This window comes from Alligator sinensis, unplaced genomic scaffold (assembly GCF_000455745.1).
Source record: "Alligator sinensis unplaced genomic scaffold, ASM45574v1 scaffold215_3, whole genome shotgun sequence".
Lineage (NCBI taxonomy): Eukaryota > Metazoa > Chordata > Crocodylia > Alligatoridae > Alligator > Alligator sinensis.
The window spans coordinates 1,495,446-1,504,339 of NW_005842175.1; the positions used below are offsets into that span (position 1 = coordinate 1,495,446).

At 43.6% G+C, this 8,894-nt stretch overlaps 1 protein-coding gene across 11 annotated transcripts in view; it reads left to right on the plus strand.

Annotated features, from left to right (window-relative positions):
• Positions 1 to 8,894, plus strand: part of RBFOX2 (RNA binding fox-1 homolog 2) — a 230,301-nt gene that overhangs the window by 123,636 nt on the left and 97,771 nt on the right. The window lies entirely within an intron of this gene.

The window sequence follows — 8,894 nt, forward strand, 5'->3', positions numbered from 1 at the left end:
AATGGCTAGGGCATTTTATGGAAAACAGGTTTTTTTTTTTGGCTGTCTTAGTAGCCCAAGACTTCCTATAGGTACCAGTAGCTTGGAGACAGGATTTTGAAGACCCTTGCCTTTATAGGTAGCCAGTATAGCCTTTAGTGCCCTCCAGGGAGAAAAGGCACGTTGGGGGCATACGTGTGATTTTGGGGGGGGGAGGGGGGTTGTCTTTCAAGTGAAGCTAAATCTGTATTTTAATGACTCACTTCTGACAAGCGCAAAGGTAAACACTCTCCCACCCTCTGTCCGGGTGGCACTGATGGTTCCCCTCCAAGCTGCAAAGCCCTTTTTTAGCAGGATGTAGACATGGGGAGTGGGGCTGCTTATGATTTACTAAAGGGGAAAGTGCTTTGCATTGAGTGCAACTGACATTTCTCTGCAAACTTAACCGTGTCTGGAGCCATGACATTTCTCCTCTGCTCCTGCAAGGGGATTTCATCGGACAGCGCTCGCCTTTTAAGGCTATTACATGTTTTTGGATTTTTTATTTTGGCATGGAATCACCACCTCGCCACCAGAGGGGTGGGGGAAGGAGGGAAGGGAAGCAGCATTTCGGAGCTGGAATCCTTTACTGTTAGGCATTATATAGTGCCCTGCAGTGCTGTGCAGAGCTGGAAACCTTTAGGGGATATTCCCAGAGGGAGTGTGGGGAAGGAGAGATCTCTCCGAGGGAACTTTCCTTTAAATCAAGGCTTAGCAAGTGCTGTTTTTTTGTGGAGCCTTGTAGTATTGGGCATATATTTCCGACTTGGATATACGCATCCATGGTTAGTTCCCCTAAGTGAATCCATGTTTGTGAAATGGTGCTGAGCTTGTGTGTGTCCCACTGCAAGGGACAGCACCTTCACAGATGCTGGGTTTAGTAAGAGTCTGCCATAAAAAGTGGTACCAGTTTTGACCCCCTTTTATCTCATCTTGCATTGATTGTCAGGTCTCTGTCCATTTTCAGGCATCTTCCAGTACTCGACCTTCTGCAGTTACTATTACAGTCCTTGCTCCATCACTGATGCTCTTTCATCTGGATTAGGGAGGGTTCCCTGTTTCAAGGCAGCAGAGGTTTTCAGTAATCTTTTGAGGCTTTTGGTCTACATTTCAGTTGTTGCACAGTTCTGAAAATGTGCTTCTGCAGAGTGTATCTGTGTTATTGTATGTGCAGTGTGCGCCTGTAGAGTATACACAGTTCTACTGGTCTGCATACCTGGTATATTTATGTATGAGTGTATGGAGAAGAGGGGTTATTGTGCTGAGATGTATGCATAATATGCCCTGATACAGCATAGTAGTGCTGTAATATATAATGTTATTTGCACATTCTCTATGTTTGTTTTGTGCATGTGTATGCAGTTATGTGTGAGCATATCTATGTCTCCCTGTACAAGTGTGCACAGCTAGTGTTTGTGTATAGCCAGGAAATCTGAGACAGGAGATGGTGGGTGTAGGCTTTTGCAAAAGCTTGGAAGGACGAGATTCTTGGAGTATATAGTTAAATAGGAAAGTTGTAAACCTATCAAAGGGGTACCTTTAATGAGCCAGAAGAGAAGCCTGACCTGTTCAGTCTGTCCCATTCATTGATAGGTGTGCAGGAGGAGATGGCAAACCCGTGAATTACTAGTCTTGGTTGACCTTGAATTACAACAGTCTTAAGTGTATGCGGTTTCTAGGATATGCTTTTTGCGTGTGCATTACCCACTTACACTCTGCTATTGGGGAGCACACTATAACCATAGAGGTTGACTGCTGAGGCTGCATCTCTTCCTGTCAGGAGTCCCTGAAGGACTGTTACCAAATGTAGGAACACAGTGCAATGAGTTCATCCAGACGGTACTGCTGGCTTTTAAGAGGCTTCCCTTTGGGACTAAGCCTGGTCCTTCCTTTTAGTTTAGTGCAGGCTTTGGGGTATTACATAGAATAATAATCCATAGAATAATTTCCTTACTGTGTGGTCTTATTCTGAGTATTGCAGTGACTTTTCCAAGCCCATGAACACAGTCTCTGTTTATTCCATTGCGACTTTGTGCCTTGTTTATAAGAAGTGAATGGTCTGCATATCTTAAGCTTGTAACAGTTGGTAAGTATGACTACAACAGTACTACAAACAATTGCCCATATGAACCAGTCTGCCTTGTCTGCAATTTGTTGTATTTTAGGGAACAAGTTCCTCTCTGGCCCCTGAAAGGGTGAGAATGAGCTTTGATGTATAAATGGCTAATTAAAAAAAAAAAGGAGTCAAGAGGCTAGAAATAGTGATGGGTAGAAACTGGAGATGCTGACACGCTTTTTAAAAAAGTAGGAAGCCAACACTGCTAATGAGGGTTTGAGCTCTGATTCATTAACAGAAAGTACCTTGATCTGATCCCCCTTAATCCTAAATCAGTGAAAAGGAGTGTAAACCAGGCCCAGTATGTCATGCGCTAATTGCGGATGAAAGGGAAAGTCTTGGGTGGAGGGGGAAAGATTATATGTTAAAGGGCTTTTCCCCTGTGCCGTGTGGGATGAGATTGCTAGCTTGTGTGGAACACAAAGCCCTCCCTTTCTTGGACAGCCTAGTGCCTTGCTGGCGTTTTCCTCCGAATCTGTTTCCCATCAGGGCTGCGAGAGGGGGAAGGTGTTGAGCATCTGGGAAAAGGGAAAATGGAGCGGCTGTCTCTTTAAGGAGTTCAGTGAGCCCATGTGGCAGCAGGCAGTTCTGGAGTGTATTCCTTTGTAATGAATCATCCCTTCCATTGTCTGCTTCCCCCTCCCCAGCATGTGGGGATGGAGCCTTTCACCTGGGCTGCTGCCTGCTCCTGGAGCTTGTTCTGAGGTTTGGGGGGATGAGGGGGGTGTTTGCTGTAATTAAAGCCAGCCAGGAGAAAGCTGCCGGATCCCATTTTCCCATTTTCTCTTTCTTGGCATTCTCGGATTGGCGGGGAGACGGGGGGGAGGGTGGCACTTCTGCCTTTTTATCATTACTATTATTTTTTTTTTGGAGGCAGGTAATGGGGAGTAGCATATCAAGATCTGATATTCCCCCTTTCATGAAAGCCCCGGATCTCCTTGTAGGATTACTCGTCTCCATTTTGTGGCACCATCTGAAGTGACTTCATTGCATTCCCTGCCAGCATGTCCCCCCCCTCCCTCTGCACCCCTCGGAGGCTCCAGCTAGCACCGTTTATCTTGGCACGTGCTTGACTCACTACACTCTGCCCAGGACTCAGGGAGGTGGTGGGGTTTTGCGGGTTTGAGACTAATTTATGTTCCTGTTAAAATGAACCAGCAGCAGCCTCATTTTTTCCAGAGATTGTTTCTTCCCTATCCCTTCCCCCTTCCATAACCCTTTGCTTGCCAAGCCCCATGCCAGACTCAGAGGCAGTCCTGTGCTTTCAGAAGTTGCTTGCCCAGTGTCTGTTGTGTTTTGTTTTGTTTTGTGAAAACCAATGCAGAGTTCCTTAAATGGAGATCTTATTTAAGTCTGAGTAGTGTTCTGACTCATTAAAGGCCTCTCTCTGTCTCCATCTCATTCATCTGCTTCAATCTCTCTCTGTCTCTTGACCCACCCTTATTGGAATGATCAGATAAAATGGATCTTTGTCTATACCCTCCAGTGGGATTAACACAGGTGATGCGGGTTGGGTGAGGTGGGGACAGGAGGCCCTGGAATGAAGGCTGTCTTGCATTGCCTAGAAATAAACAATGCTTTCTATTATACAAAACTGTCCTCCTTTGTCTGAACTGTCAGTAAATGAAAATTCAATCCCAGGATGGCTTCTCCCCCTTACAATATGTGTTGGGAATCCCCTTTCCTTTAGAGGGGCTATATGCTGCTGGATGCTGTTCCCCCCCCCCTTTTATAGCGCCCCTCTTCTCTTCCTGGATGATAAGGAGGCTCCCCATTATAAACACCCAACTTCTTCAGGTGCTTCCTTTCCTATACAGGGATACCTACATCAGTGGTTTTCAACCTGTGGTCCGTGGACCCCTGGGGATCTGCAGCTTCTCTAAAGGGTCCGCGCAAGATGACTGTGATCAGTCGAAAGTATGCGAATACCCACACTTACAATTCAAAGGGACCTACCTGCACTTCCATTCTAAATTTTTTAGTGGTCCACAAATGAAGCAAGGTTGAAAACCGCTGACCTAAAGCATTTGCTTGGTTTTTGCAATACGGTGGCATCTCCATTTCTTCCCCCCCCCCCCCCCCCCACCCCCTCCCACATCCCCCCCCCCCCCCAATCCCCTGCAAGCTCCCCTCTATTTGCTGTTTGGTTTAGGGTCCCTTTCACCATGTGCACAGTCTGTTTGAAAAGCGTTGTACTTTTCTTGACTCTAGGGCTTACATTCATTTGGTTTTCTTTTCATTCTGAAAAGGGTGCCTATTTAAATATTCATTGTGTCTATGCCTGTAGCATTTCCTTGTTTTTTGCTCATTTTTCTTGGTTTTGGCATGGGACTACTTTCTAATGCTGAGCTGTGAGTGAGCTAGCTGGTCATTTTTCCAGGCAAAACCTCCCCAAGAAGAATTGAAGGACAGGTCTGCAGCTTGGCGTTCCTATTGTGCAGAGGCATGCTTGTTGGGTTGGGCCTGGGGTTTGTTTCTCTAGGCATGGAGACGTTTAAGGACATTTTTTATTGCAGTGTGAGGGGGAACTTAAAAATAAGAAGTTAAAAATCAATGGGGCCTGTCAGAGCCTAGTGAGTGTATTGGAAGCCTGACTCTTCCCACTACCCTGCTGAGGAGAGTGCAAAACTGCTCCAGGCAGTCACTTAGCAGCCTCGGGATGGCAGAAGCTGCATTTAATGATTCCTAAGCAGGGTAGTGGTGCGAAAGGGAATCTGATACAGCAGTGCCATTTGCTCAAATCCCGAATCCCAGTAATAAGCCATGCTGTTTAACACATTTCTACTTCAAATGGCAAGATAGATTAATGGTTGGTATCCAGGGCTAGGAATTAGGAAAAAAACCCCAGACTTCTTAAAGCTTTACCATAAAACATATTGTGATCATTAGTCAATATTAAGTATTTTGTTATTGCTTCAAGATCTGTTCGCAACATGAAAGTTCCAGCCTGATTAGCTCCATGAGCTGAGGTGCACTAACAATGCTCATAAGAGCCTGTTGCTGCTCTCATATGGGATCCCAGATTTCTGGCCCCTGAAAACAAAAAGCAAAACAAAACAGAACACCCACCATGAGCTCCACACTTGTTGCACTGAACTCATATTGGTCATTTGTTTATTGCAACATATGATTTAGTACTGGTCAGAAGAGAAATAAGAAGACAGGATGCCTGTGTAAACATTCCTGGCTAACAAGCAGATGAAAATTAATCCCATTTTATTGCTAATTGATCAAGTGATTGGTGCTCACATGTCAGATTCTGGAGATGCTTTCAGCAGGTGACGTTACTGTTTGTGGGTTGATGGAGAAAGTAGTATCCACATTCTCCATTCTTTCTTCCTTTAGCTTTACCACATATCACTCAGCTGCTTAAGCCTCAGAGTTGATCCAGGAGTTTCCATGAGAAGGGCAAGTACAGGGTGCAGGAACAAATGAATTGCCTCAATTGGGGGGAGAAAGTTGGAAGAAATTTTGCATTGTTAATAAACATAGATTTTTAAAGAGATATAATCAGGATTCTTCCACTTAATTGTTTTTCTGTGGGTTAAGAAAACATTTACCTTTTCTTCTTGATTTACTTCCTCTCTCCAGTATTTGTACCTGCATTGTTACTGTAGGGTGGCTTATGATTTTATGCTGTGCAGACTAATTTCTTTTTGTCAGATGTGGCCGGTGTATGCCACTTTGTGCTTAGTGAGAGCTGGTGTACATGCTGTTTAGGTAGGGCTGTCCACAAGCATCAGAACGGCCAAGCCTGAACTAAAATGTTTTCTAGAAATAGAGTAGACTTTGCAAACAGAAACCAGTGAGGAGCAATGTTGTCTCTTATCACTGTAACAACATGCTTCTTTAAAATGTCTGAACTCTTTGCCTTAGCAAAACGTCTACTGATGTGTTTTATATTAATATTACACACAAACTGTATTCAAATAGCATTCTAGAGATTGAAAAGTCAAGGAAATGCTAGAGCTGTGCAACTTTAATTCAGCTCCCTTGTTCCATATGCAGTCTTTAATTACTTTGGTTACCCTTATTTCAAGGTTGAATTTACCTGACTTCAAGTATTGCATCTTGTCTGCAATATTAGAAGGCCTCCTCACTGTCAGATCTCTCTTCCATGCACAGATAATTGTACACAGTGACCAAGATACTTGTCAAACTACTGTATCAATAATCTTAATAGATTAAGCTCCTTGACTTGGATCAGAAGCTATCTTTTTGATCCAGTCCCTGGTTCATATTTTGTGGCTGTGGTATTTCTCCATCCTTCTTGAAATGTGGGCTCTGCCATAACTGTACTTTTTATCCTAGTAATGGTCTTACTGATGGAGTCTGCAATGGTAAAATGACTTCCCTAATTCTACTTGATATTCCTTTTTTATACATCTAAGGGTTGTATTACCCTTCATGCCACCATATTACCTGGCGACCTCATGGACCCCATACTCATCCTCTGAATCACCACTTTCAAAACCCATCATGTACGTAAAACCTACATTTTTTTCCCAGATGCACTACCTTGCATTTGGCTGTATTAAAATAGATTTTGTTGGATTGCAACCACTTAACCAGGCACTTCAGATTCCTGTAATAGTGGCCTGTCTGTATTATTTACTACCACACCAATATTTGTGTCATCTGTGGAGTTTACTAGTAAAGGTTTTATATTATCATCTCAATCACTGATACAATTATTGAATAGCTTTGGACCAGGTTCTGAGCCCTAGGGGTCCTTGCTAGAAAAGTGATTGCCTACTATGTTTTCCACAGAGAAGAAAGGATCTAAAAAAGCAAACTGCCAAGAAAAATACCTATCATGCAGCAACATATTGACACCGTGTGAGTTATCAACAGGATCGGAACCTGTATGGCTATCATGTAGCCTACTGGAACTTGTGCCAAGTGTATAGTAGTAGTAGGTTGTTATACTGTCTGTGGGCCTGTAGATCAGGTGGATGGGACACTTTGCTAGTTGATTTCATGCCTGTTTGCTGACGGCAGAGGAATAGCGAGACTCAGAAATCATGTGTTTCATTCCAAGCTCTAGAGAGAAACATGCGCTAGTGGATACAGATGCTTTCTACCATTCCCCTCATGTAGTGCCCTTTCTGTCTTTTATCCTCCAAACTATCCTCATCTTGTGTCTTCTTACTCCTGGCCCCTTGTCCAGCAAATCTTAATTACCCTCTTCTAGACTCTAAATGTGTCTTCTCCACATCAAATCCCATATTTCTTGGTCAGTCTGTTTTACTTCTATCTGTCTCTCCCTTCTACCCCCTGGTCTCCAGTCTAAACCAGTCCTAGTCTCAAGATCTCTTATTGGACTCCTCATGCAATCTCAAGTGCTCCTGCCCCATGGTTCCTTGTCCTAGACAGTTCCTGTTGTCTTTCAGCTCTGTCAGCTCCATCTCCTGTATCTTCCTCCACCCTGTATTCCAGTTCTCTTTATCTAGCCATTCCCAGCTGCCCCAGCCACACTTTGAGCTTGCCATGTGGTGTCAGTCTGTTTCTCTCTGGTGCTTGTATGCCAGTCTCCTTGTCCCATTGGTTTATCTTCCCCTTAACTCCCAGGCTCCTTGTCCTTTAACTCTCCAGCATCTCCAACTCTTGTCCTGTCTGGATTCAAGTCAGGTAGCTTCTATCTCCACAGTGCTCAGGCCCACAAAAGGTCATTAAGAGCACAGTTGAGAGAAGGTTTTCCTGCTCTTGCTTCTGATACTCAGACCTGGCCCTGACATTCCCTGCAGCAGCTCAGAGTGACAATTATAGTTGAAGTCCTGACCAGTCCATGGGTTGGACCATGCCTAATGCAACAGACTCTTCAGGAAATTGGCTGCTAAAACTGAGGAAGTTGCTAGACAGCATATGCAAGCTACAAGCTTCCACTTGCCTGGAATATTTTTGATGATGCCTTTCCAGCCCTACTTTTCTATAATTCATAGAGTTATTATAATGTGGTCAAATTTGACAATACTGGGTATATCCCTGCCATGATGGCTGCCTCTGTCAAATTTCAAGATCTTGCCTGGAAGCGTGAGTCTATTTGAAATGTTGATCATGAGCAGAACACAATATGATTCCAACATTGCTTTTTTGAAAACAGGTGAACCACTGTGCTGTTTTATTAAAAAAAACAACAAAAAAAACCAAAACCCAACAAAACATTCAGTCTGATGCATCTTGGAAAGTCTCAGACCAGACAATTAATTTGGCAAAGTTGTGAACTGCTGAAAACAGAGTTTTATAACGGGAAGTATCCAGCAACCTTAATCATAGATGGTGCCACCAGCCTTGCTTTTTAATAGCTTTCACTTCCAGTAATCCCAGAAGATTTTACATAGTACTTTACATGCATAACAATCCCGATTATCTGAGGATTCGAGAAGACATCAGACATCTTTTGGGTAATTGGAAGGGCACACTGCCTAGCAACTTTTGAAGACTGCCGTCAGGCTTGGGAGATCTTGAATATAGTTAACATACTGCTGAACTGGCTCTCCTTATTTAGAGGTTCATCGTCTCAGCAGTTCTGGTCCTGCAGAATTTAGGCATTTTATATATAGTTGAAGCCCCAATCCAGTAGAGCTCATATACTACAGAGGGCATATTTTGCTTTCAGATAATTGTTTCTGATTAACCAAGGTTTAGATAATCAGATTTTGACTTGGGTTATACATACAATCCCATTTTAAATTCACCTCCCAGTTTTTAATTTTCTCTCAACATTCAAGCTTGTCTCCACACCGCGCCCCCTCCACCA